We start from the raw sequence: 12169 nt of genomic DNA, 5'->3' as shown, positions 1-12169 counted from the left end.
GATACGGAGACCTCTGGGGATCCGATCGTTTTCCAAATATTTGGTGAGAAAAGCTCTATTCCACCATATACGGGTACGTTCTTTATAAAGGTCCCTGTATCTGTGAACTACAGACTGGACTGAAGGACCCTCCACAGTTCCATGGTTAGTAGAAGGAGCATGATGTGTGCCACTACAGTCCTTAGTAACCAGATCAAGCTGAGTAAGCCAGGTTTGGTCTCTGGCTTGGAAGTTCATGGAGGCCACAGAAGAAAGCATTAAACACAATGCAAAAAGGGCCAGAACAGTTGTAATAATGCACTAGGGTGCCACTAATTAGTGGTCCCTAAGTAAGTATGTTCTTCAAAAAACATGTTTAAAGAGGAGGCAAAGAAGAACGAAACCAAAAAATTAGAGTGAAGATATTAAATATTTTATTAAATAGTGATAATAAATTGTAAACTACTAGAGATCAGATACAAGAACAGTGAAAGTAAAATTACATGGTAAACTGCACAGATTCAAACTAGGAAAGAGGGTGAAGGGGTCCCCCTCCCAGACAGTACGACCACCTAATGTAGGTTATTTGGTGCAAACGAGAAAGATTGTAAGGAAGTTCATGAAAAGAGTGGCTATACAAATACTTTCAACTATGATGGAATCACATCCAAAACCAGGAGATATAAATGATGACATTAATGCCAGAAAAATGGGACTGTATCAATAGATAGCAGGGAAAATTGGCAGGTGTGTATTAAAAATGGAGTGGACATGAAAAAGTAAAGTACTAAAAGTAAAAGTATGTATCTACAATAAGTTTACATGTCCAGTCCACATAGGAAAATACACATGCAGACACAGCCAATAGGAAGATAAATATTCACCTGACAAGGAAGTGATAGGTAGAGATAATCCACAATGTATAGTCAAAATAGTCTTAAAAGTTCCCCATGGTTACCTGTGGCGGTATAAGGTCGCAGTGAGTGGGAGGGTGGCCCTCCCAACGATCGTTTCGCAGGAAGCGTTTTGTCTTAGGGCAGTGTATAAAGGCTAGGGGACTGTATGTGTATATATACGGTGTGGATACGGCTGAATGGGATCCGGAGGTGATTGCAGACAGTTGCAGCGCGGGCGGCAGAGGGGCGAGAGGCGGGGAATGACACCCGCACCGTCATCCAGGTGCACGCCCGGGAGGCAGGGACGCGTCACCATGGCTCGCGGGCGTGCGCACATAGCGGAGCAGTGAATCACCGCCACTCGGCCGTCGGCAGGCCCGCGCATGCGCACTGCTGCAATCAAGGGATCCCCCTCATACCTAACCAGTGGAAGGCCGAGAGAATAGAAAAGTGGAAATGGCAATAGTAAAACTAAGGGGACCAGAAGGATTGTACATATTCTGGGTAAGCGGACATAAAATAGATACACTTGCATATATCAATAATGTCTTTAAAAGCGATATCACATCCAGAAAAACGGTTCTATGCAAAGAATGGTATAATAGATTAATGGATGTAACAAAGGGTACATAAAAACCAGCGGAACCAACGAGGTTATACAAATTCCGGGTAAGCATACATAAAATTTATATGTAGTTTCATGTATCGGCAGTATGTTTAGAAGGGATATCACGTCCAGAAAAAAGGTCCTGTACTTGGGATGAGTATGGAATATATATAAGAAGACCTATATAGAAGAAAAATACATAATAGAGAGAAAGACAAATTAATATTAAAATATATACATGCACCATATATTACACAGGGTTCATAGGCATAAATACGTCACATGAATAAGATGCCGGTCAGAATCTATACGTTATATAATTATACACGTATATAGTACTCCAGGAAAAAAATGAACTATACATAGATATATCCCATATATAATTGTCAAATGACTACCATGTATGTTCATGTTTAAATATAAGGGACTATGGAAGGGTCCCACAGAAGTCTGCAGTAAAGATCTAAAGAGCTCAACAAGAAGGATTGGGAAGAAGATACCACATCAAGGATTAATTAAATCGTCCAGATCAGGGGTATGGAAGAAATCTCTTCCAAAGATGCTAACTATCACAAGAAAGGGGCATAACTAACAACCTCATTGAGGCCACTAGGGACCAAAGTGTTCAAAAGTACAATCCATTTAGACTCTCGTTGAGCGAGAGTCTTACGCAGATTGCCACCCCGGATTCCACCCTGGACTAAATCGATGCCTCTGACCTGGAGAGAACTGGGATCACTCTGATGGTGAAGTCTGAAATGGCGGGGTATAGTCTTAAGTAGGCTAATATCTTCCGCCGACTTGGCGCCTATGATGTCCCTGATGTGTTCCCTAACCTGTATGCGGAGCCCGCGTGAGGTCAGACCCACATAGATCAGGGAACACGCACAAGTCGCAAAGTAGACAACAAAAGAAGTCCCACAATTGATATAATGATTAATAGAGAAGGATCTGTTGCCATCAGAGGAGGAAAAGGGGTTGCTTCTGATGATGTTCCTGCACGCCACACAATGTCCGCAAGGGAAACACCCACGAAGTGGGCCACTCGAACCGAATTTTTTTTTTTGGGGGGGAATATAATGGCTGTTGACAAGGAGACCCCAGAGGTTGCTTGACCATTTGGCTGTCATGAGAGGACAATCAGACAACACTGATACTAAGGCCAGGTAATAGCGGCCAAAGTTTGTCCAAGATGCCCCTCATCACGTCCCACTCATGGTTATACTGTAGGTGCTAATAAAACGGACATTTTGATCATGGCCAGACCGACGTGGGGTGTATCGAAGAAGTTGGTTGCGAGGAGTATGTTTTGCTCAGTTATATCCCTTCTTCTGTACCACCTCACTCGGAACCTGCACCGGAGATCGGAGGACTGGGACTCAAAGGTGTCATTGGAGGAGCAGATCCGCCTCATCCTTAGGAACTGTCCAGTAGGGATGGCGCGTATGGTGGCTGGAGTATGACTAGATGATGCATGTAATAGTGCATTGACCGATGTGTCCTTGCGGAACACGTCGGTTTGCACGCCATCAGAATCATCAACCACAATCCGAATATCTAGAAAATCAATTTCAGAGTGACTAGATCTATGGGTGAGTCAAATATTATAAGGATTGTAGTTGAGAGTATCAATGAATGAACTGAGCTGCCCAGGTGCGCCCTGCCAAAAAATAAAAATGTCATCTATGTAGCGGAGCCAGCACTGCATATGGGCACTGGCCTGGGCACCCCCATCTCCAAAGAATATAATAAAAAAATTCCAACATGATGCCAATGATTATGCCTCTGAAACCGTCAACAGATGGAGTCACCGTTTCTCAAGAGGCCGCAGCCATTCCATCCCCTTTCGGTCGAGGTCCACCTCGCTATTCTCTGAATCCTCAGTTGAAGAAGTCAGTACATCTAGCATGTCCAGCGGGTCACGTGATGTGGTTGAACCCGGGAGAATCCAGACTAGGAGTATACGTACGAAATTGAATAACGCTCCTCGAAGCAGTTATATCCGTCCGGATATTGATAGAAACAAGAAACAGCTTTAGGTAATCAACCTTTCCTCGCGTGCCCTGTCGGATGTTGAACTAGATGTATTATCAAAAGGCTTAAACTTCTGTCCCACCAATTCTTTTAATTTTTTTGCAGCAGTAAAAGACACGAATCTCTTTGCCCGTAAACTACTACTCACAAAACTACATACCCAGAAACAGAGCACTAGCGACATGGATCCGACCAAGAGACAAGCACTGTGTGACCTACAAGACCTTCTTGAGGAACAGGACCCCTCTATAGGTAATTCCCCAGTACACCTATTGCCCAGATCTACGAGGTTCCCCCCTTTGTCCCTTTGCCCAGCCGTTGACATCTTCACACGACTAGTCACGGAAGATCTTAAAAAATTACCAACTAGACGCCAATTCAATAATTTTACATATCAACAACGACTGGCGATCTAAAATTCACAGACATATGATGACATTGTGATTAAGGCAGCGGACAAAGGGGGCAATATCGTGATCTGGCCAGTACCCATGTACGAGAAGGAAGTTCTTAGGCAGCTTCGTGATAAGAACACCTATACACGCCTATCTTGCTGTCCTTTGAAAACTCTCTCCCAGGAATTAAAAAAGATCTTGCTGCACGCCCATGATTTGGGTATTATTGACAAGAAGATGCTCGAGGGTCTGCTCATAGACTTCCCATGTGTTCCCACCTTCTATCTTCTACCGAAAATCCATAAAGACGCACTCAACCCCCCGGGTCGTCCGATCGTGTCCGGCATAGGAGGGTTATGTGACCCAATCTGTAAGTTTATCGACTTTTATTTAAAACCATTGGTCGAATGCTTACCCTCCTTTGTGAAGGACACCACGGACGTCCTGAGGCATCTTGATGGCGTCTTTATGGATGAAGACATGACCATGGTCTGTGCCAATGTGGAAACACTGTATACCTGCATCGGACATGAGGATGGACTGGAGGTGGTCCGCTTCTTCCTTGGTACCTCCGGTCGGGATGGCGCACTCAATGATTTGATCTTGGAGCTGCTCAGGTTTGCCCTCACCCATAACTTTTTTGTTTTTAAGGACATCTATTATCTACAGCGGTGCGGCACTGCAATGGCGCGGCCTGTGCGCCTTCGTACGCCAACCTTTTCCTAGGTTATTGGGAGAGGTTAGTCTTTGGAGACGGGGGCACCCAGGCCAGCACCCATGTGCAGTGCTGGCTCCGCTGCATAGATGACATTTTTATTTTTTGGCAGGGCACACCTGGGCAGCTCAGTTCATTCATTGATACTCTCAACCACAATCCTTATAATATTAGACTCACCCATAGATCTAGTCGCTCTGAAATAGATATTCGGATTGTGTTTGATGATTCTGGTGGCGTGCAAACCAACGTGTTCCGCAAGGACACGTCGGTCAATGCACTATTACATGCATCATCTAGTCATACTCCAGCCACCATACGCGCCATCCCTACCGGACAGTTCCTAAGGATGAGGCGGATCTGCTCCTCCAATGACACCTTTGAGTCCCAGTCCTCTGATCTCCAGTGCAGGTTCCGGGCGAGGGGGTACAGTAATAGGTGTATCAAGAAGGGATATAACAGAGGGAAACATACTCCTCGCAACCAACTTCTTCGATGCACCCCACGTCGGTCTGGCCATGATCAAAATGTCTGTTTTATTAGCACCTATAACCATGAGATGGCTGCATTGTCATTGTAAATAAGCACTTGTACCTTGCCCCTCCCCCCATCTCATTGTAGATTGTAAGCTCTCACGAGCAGGGTTGCCATTTTTCCCTTTAAATATTGTATCTTCTATAATTGTTACTTGTTTGTATATGTTTATGTATATGATATGTATATGTATATGAGCCTCCTGAATTGTAAAGCGCTGCGGAATATGTTGGCGCTATAGAAATAAAGATTATTATTATTTATTATGAGTTTGACGTAATGAGGGGCATCTTGGACAAACACTGGCCGGTATTACTTACTGACCCCTCCTTAGTATCAGTGTTGGCCGATCGTCCCCTCATGACAGCCAAACGGTCAAGCAACCTCGGGGATCTCCTTGTCAACAGCCATTATATTCCCCCCCGAAAAAAAAATTTCGTCTCGAGTGGCCTTGCGGACATTGTGTGGCGTGCAGGAACATCATCAGAAGCAACTCCTTTTCCTCCTCTGATGGCAACAGATCCTTCTCTATTAATCGTTATATCAATTGTGGAACTTCTTTTGTTGTCTACTATGCAACCTGTGTGTGTTCCCTGATCTATGTGGGTCTGACCTCACGCGAGCTCCGCATACGGGTCAGGGAACACGTCATGGACATCATAGGCGTCAAGTCGGCGGAAGATATTAGCCTACTTAAGACTATACCCCACCATTTCAGACTTCACCATCAGAGTGATCCCAGTTCTCTCCAGGTCAGAGGCATCAATTTAGTCCAGGGTGGAATCCGGGGTGGCAATCTGGGTAAGACTCTCGCTCAACGAAAGTCTAAATGGATTGTACTTTTGAACACTTTGGTCCCTAGTGGCCTCAATGAGGTTGTTAGTTATGCCCCTTTCTTGTGATAGTTAGCATCTTTGGAAGAGATTTCTTCCATACCCCTGATCTGGACGATTTAATTAATCCTTGATGTGGTATCTTCTTCCCAATCCTTCTTGTTGAGCTCTTTAGATCTTTACTGCAGACTGCTGTGGGACCCTTCCATAGTCCCTTATATTTAAACATGAACATACATGGTAGTCATTTGACAATTATATATGGGATATATCTATGTATAGTTCATTTCTTTCCTGGAGTACTATAGATGTGTATAATTATATAACGTATAGATTCTGACCGGCATCTTATTCATGTGGCTTATTTATGTCTATGAACCCTGTGTAATATATGGTGCATGTATATATTTTAATATTATAAAATATTAAATTTTATTAACAGAAGCAATTAATTAAAAAACACACTTCCACATTGTATAGAAAATATTCATATAGTGCCACACAACAATTCAAAACATATATCCCCCTTATTATTGAAGTTCTATGTGTTTCCCCTATTTAGGAGCAAGAACAAATGTCAGTAAGGCACAGTACAGAACTATATCCCTAAACAGTCCAGTAGTCAAGGGTCCTACAGTCAAGATCCCTAAAGGCAGCACTTTACCCTAAGTTAGTTGGTTCTGTATTGAGATATAGTTCTGTATATACTGCCACTTCCTATATTATCTCATGTAACTACACATACCACATATTTTGTTTGCTATGGTCAGGATTGCACCTAACAATGAAACCACATATCCTAAAGAAGAATACATATGATGCTAATATTCCTTAAAAGATACATTTTTATTGATGACAAAATTATTAAAAATACATATATGGACAAAAGGGCACAGCAAGGCAAGGAGAAATACAACTGCGACTCCCATTCATTGGGGAGAAGATGGGTTGGAGCCGACAAAATCCCTCACATAAATAGAAAAAATCTTAGTGATCAGGGATCATTAGTCTGCATACAATTGTACTGCATCAAAGGTCACTCTATGCGTGGAAGCATTACTAGTAATTTACATACAAAATGACAGAAAGGGACCAAAGGTCAACACTGACTATATATTTTATTATCCCAGTGGATTGAGCGAATTACAGTAAATAAATGTCAGAATCCTTTGGTCTCCTCCGTCACCATGTAACTGGCAAGCCACATATAGAGGGTAAATATCACATTATATCACAATCCACCAGAATTCCGAGTCGCAGCAGAACATGTATGGGGGCATGGTCTAAGATATATATTGTATTTTAACTAGTCCGTACCTCCCAAGATAATGTATGAGGGAGATGGAAATTCCCCAGTCTCTGGCTCAAAAAGTCCAAGCCAGAGGGCACGTACAGACCAACCCACTCATAAATAATAAATCAGTTAGACAGCCTGGTGGATATCACCCACTATAAGGGGCAAAGAGGTGTGTGCTATTTGATCACCAGTCCACGATTCACAAACTAGCCATGGCGTCCGCCCCAAATTGCAGCTACACACCTCACACACAGATTCCAGAAAAGCTTGAACATCAACAGAGTAAATCATACAGACCTTACAGCAGTGATTGCAGCTCCCACCGCTCCTCAACGCGTTTCACCACCTGGGCTTCGTCAGGAGGCGGATATCCGACTAATGATCCCTGATCACTAAGATTTTTTCTATTTATGTGAGGGATTTTGTCGACTCCAACACATCTTCTCCCCAATGAATGGGAGTCGCAGTTGCATTTCTCCTTGCCTTCTGTGCCCTTTTGTCCATATATGTATTTTTAATAATTTTGTCATTAATAAAAATGTATCTTTTAAGGAATATTAGTATCATATGTATTCTTCTTTAGGATATAAGTGGTTTCACTTCCTATATTAGTGAGGAGGATGTTCACCCTCTACCCCTAATCGACCCGACGCGTTTCCCCTTCCAACAGACGGTTCCTCAGGGGTCATCAAAAAGTAGTATAGAGAAATAATACAAATACTTTATACATTATCCTCCAATCATATAGTGAATACAGACAGTTTTTGCAATCTCCCCAAACAAAGTACATCATACAGACAATCTTCAGGTTATACAGTGAGTGTACATATGACTATTATAGTCTCCTCTGGTAATAGCGCATGCATAGACTCCACAAATTGCCAGGTGATGCAGAGTTTCATAAATTATTAATGTGGATGTTGCAAAGCAAAAAAGTTCATATATTTTTCAGATTCCGTCACCTTATCTGGGACAAAGCTGTAGGTTCTGGGTGAATGATGGTGTCACCTGAAAGATTAAAAGAATTTTGTGTCCCAAACGGTTCATATTCTCAGGTGTAATTGCCAACAGAAACCTCACAATCATTAACCATGGCAGAAGGAGACATCAACCTCCAGAGGGTGCATAGGAGGAGAATAACACACAGAGGACCATTACCTCAAAATCAGAAACACCTATGTGCCCATATAATCAAAAATACCTATTAATGACATTCATAATTCACCTTCAAAAAGCATTTTTCCTTTCTCTGACAATGCAAATGGATAGACTAAGATCCTATGAAAGAAGCAATGCAATCAAAAAGTGCCTATACAACACCCCATATCGTGCTGTATGTACCATTTAGATATAACATACCCTCCAGGATAAAAATGATATGTCCGGTCCAAATAGGTTTAGAACTCTGCATACTAAAAGGTACATGAAAAGAATCTGTCACATAACGCTTGCAGCTCTATAATAAATGTCAGCAGCTAGGATATCTCAATGAAAAGCCCGTTATTCACATATATCAGCCTGTAGTTGGGGCTCCCTGTGATATTCAGAGCGTTCCCAGTCTCTGCAGAACCCACGTGGAGACAGCGTTCACTTCCTACTTCCTCAAATTACAGATCATATGCTGAGACTGGGCCAATCAAAACTGCCCTTCAGTAGAAGTCCGCCCGTATACCAGGATGACACGCTCATCGTGTTCATCCAATCACATATCGCTACCTCAGAGTATATGTCACATGCTCACAGTGGGCCAGTCACAGCCGGGTGACACGCGCGCTGTTCCTCCTCATTAAGAATATAAACACAGCAAGGTTTGTGCATCGCAGCCGCCCCCAATCACATGCAACAATGGGCCAATTGCAGTGGAAAGCACTGGGAGATACGCCCATACACTCGAAACAACACAGATCACATCCATCAATAATTCCAGGACTCAGCATAGAGTAGTGGTCTAAGTGAAGCTGCGAGCGTTACTATCAAGTTGTGATCACAGTATTTCCAGTTCTATTCACTTAGTCAGCACATAATAACTCATCTACATAGAGTTATTTTAAAAAAAGCAACAATAAGGTTGGTAATACACCGCTGGACCATGCATATTATAGAGCTGTTTATTTAATACTATACTGACATTTTTATAAGGGGCTGCCAGCTTATATTGAATATGGTTACTTTTGAAAAAACCTCATCCTGCAGGAATCCCATAAACAAGGGGATATCAATAGGGAATGGACATTCAAAAATAGGGTGATGGAGCATGGGAATATACTCTTTTTCATGGCCAATTGTATATAAACCCAAAATCCATGTGGAATGGTAGGGACAAGACAGACTGGTTTAAAACCGGGACATTACCTAATTAACCAAGCTGCAGGGAAAGCCTAAGTGGTCTCAAACAGGGAATTACAGAAAACACCCAAAGTTGAGCTGTTTATTTAACCCATTTGGGTTTACAGTTTTTAGTCTGTGAATCCACCTTGCCTCCTTCTGTAATAGTAAGCGATCCCAATCACCGCCTCTCATCCTCTGGTCGACCACTTCAATTATATTAAATTTGCAGACTCTAACATCACCTCCATGAAACGTCCTTACATGACGTGAGATGGGAGTATCCCTCTCATTCCTAATATCTCCTAAGTGCTCCCCTATTCTTTTCCTGAACTCCCTTTTTGTTTTCCCTATATATTCTATATTACAAGAACATATAAATCTATAAATGACCCCTACTGTTTTGCAGTTCGCAAAATGTCTGATGTCATAAACGTGTCCTGTCACGGAGCTCTTAAAGCTTCTACCCATTTGTAGAAGCCGCAAAAAGAGCATTTCCCACATCTGAAACTGCCTTTACTCCTATTTTCCAACCATGTCATGTTCTTAACTGCCATATATTCACTGTGTATGAGTTGATCCTTTAAGGACCTCCCTTTTTTGTATGTTACTGCTGGAGTTCCTGGAATAATATCATGTAGTATTGGGTCTCCCATAAGTACTGCCCAATGTTTGATCAAAATCTTGCGTACTTCTTCTGCCTGATTATCAAATCTCCCTATGATCCTTGTGATCCCCTCCTCCTCTTATTTCGTAACATTTAAAAGTGCTTCCCTAGATTTTAATTCCGCAGATTTAAACGCTTCACTTAGAATGCCACTGGGGTAACCACGTGCAGAAAATCTTTCCCTCAATTCTGAGGCTTGTTTGTAGAAAGTCACATCTCGTGAACAGTTTCTGCGAACGCTTAGGTATTGTCCTCTGGGTATACCTCGTTACAGGCCGAGGGGATGGTGGCTGTCCCAATGTAGGAAGCTATTGGATGCTGTAGGTTTACGGAATGTACATGTCTGCAGCTGTCCTGTGCTATCTTTTGTTATTGTGAGATCCAAAAAATTTATACTCTTCCTATTGTATTCCGATGTAAACCTTAAATTGTAATCATTGCAATTAATCTCTGAGACAAACCTACAGAAGGAGTCCTCGTCACCCAACCAAAAAATGAGGATGTCATCGATAAAACGATGCCAGGATATGATGTTATCATTCCACCAGGGTTGTTCCTCTCCTCCAAAAGTGACGGTATCCTCCCACCAGCCCAGGAACAGGTTGGCGTATATGGGGGCCACAGGGGTCCCCATAGCCGTGCCCCTGGTCTGGTGGTGGTACCGCCCCTCAAACAAAAAATAGTTATGAGTCAGTATAAATTTAAGAAGGGAAAGTATGAAGTCATTGTGATTTAAACTGTATACCCCTCGAGTTCAAGAAGTGCTCCACAGCAATCTGACCCCAATTATGGGGTATTGAGCTGTAGAGCGCTTCTACATCGATAGATGTCAATAGTACTTCGTCTCCCAGGCTAACCCCCTCTAATTTTCCGAGCAGGTCCATGGTGTCCCTTAGGTACGAGGGAAGGGAGAGGACGAAGCTACGCAAGACTTTATCTACATAGATACTGCTGTTTTGGGATAGAGAATCTACCCCAGATACTATTGGACGCCCCTTAAGTGGGTCCATCCCTTTATGTACTTTAGGTAGGCAGTAGAACACCGGCACAACTGGATGTAGGGTACTCATGAAATCATTCTCATTCTTGGATATAAGCTTCTTATCTAAAGCACACTTCAAGATAACATCTAGATCTTTTTTAAAAATTCTAGTTGGATCATTGGGAAGGGTAACATACGTCTTTTTGTCACTCAGTAGATCATTACACATTTTCTTGTATAGATCATGGCTTAGGATTACTAGGTTGCCACCTTATCCGATGGTTTTAGGATGAGATTTTTATTCTGCGAAAGGTTATCCAAAACCCTCCTTTCCTCTAGCATTAGATTATCATGTTGTTTATTTATGGTATTTACTTTCTCTAAATCTTTTGTAACTAACTCTAAAAATATATCAACACTAGAGGTGTCTGTTATGGGTGGCATCCGTGTACTCCTAGGCCTCAATTCAGTAAAGGGTCCTTGTCCACTTGGTCTTGTATTTTCCTCTAAAAGGTCATTCAGGACCCTCAGACTAGGGAGGTCCTCCTCTGATATTCCAAGGGCTTCACACTCTTTCCTGTCATGTAACCTAAAAAAAGTTTCCATCTAATTTTTCTGCAAAATAAATTGATATCCTTGGTCCATTCGAAACTGTCATATCTTTTTGTTGGAACAAAGGATAACCCTTTATTTAGGACAGAAATCTATGTTGATTTTAATTGATGAGGGGTCAGGTTGATAATCTTACTGTCCCTAATTATTTCCTCGCTCGCTGTGTGGGGCGATTTCTCAGATCGTACTTGTATGGGGGTCTTCCCTGTTTCAAAAAAGAGGGAGTATTGTATGAGGATGATGAAGATGCGCCAGAATTCCATTGTCTTTGTCCTCTTCCCCATTTTCCTTTC

General features: G+C 42.4%; 1 long non-coding RNA gene across 1 annotated transcript; it reads right to left on the bottom strand.

Annotated features, from left to right (window-relative positions):
* Positions 1-1325: 1325 nt before the first annotated feature.
* LOC142312433 (uncharacterized) lies at positions 1326-8849 on the bottom strand. The gene is made up of 3 exons (XR_012754382.1): positions 8650-8849; positions 8253-8298; positions 1326-1662 (listed from the first exon to the last, which is right to left on the bottom strand). It is a non-coding gene; the product is annotated as an uncharacterized LOC142312433 (long non-coding RNA).
* Positions 8850-12169: the final 3320 nt, after the last annotated feature.

This window comes from Anomaloglossus baeobatrachus, chromosome 5, assembly GCF_048569485.1.
Source record: "Anomaloglossus baeobatrachus isolate aAnoBae1 chromosome 5, aAnoBae1.hap1, whole genome shotgun sequence".
Classification (NCBI taxonomy): Eukaryota; Metazoa; Chordata; class Amphibia; order Anura; family Aromobatidae; genus Anomaloglossus; species Anomaloglossus baeobatrachus.
Note: the sequence above shows the minus strand (reverse complement) of the source record. Positions and strands in the feature narration are given on the sequence as shown.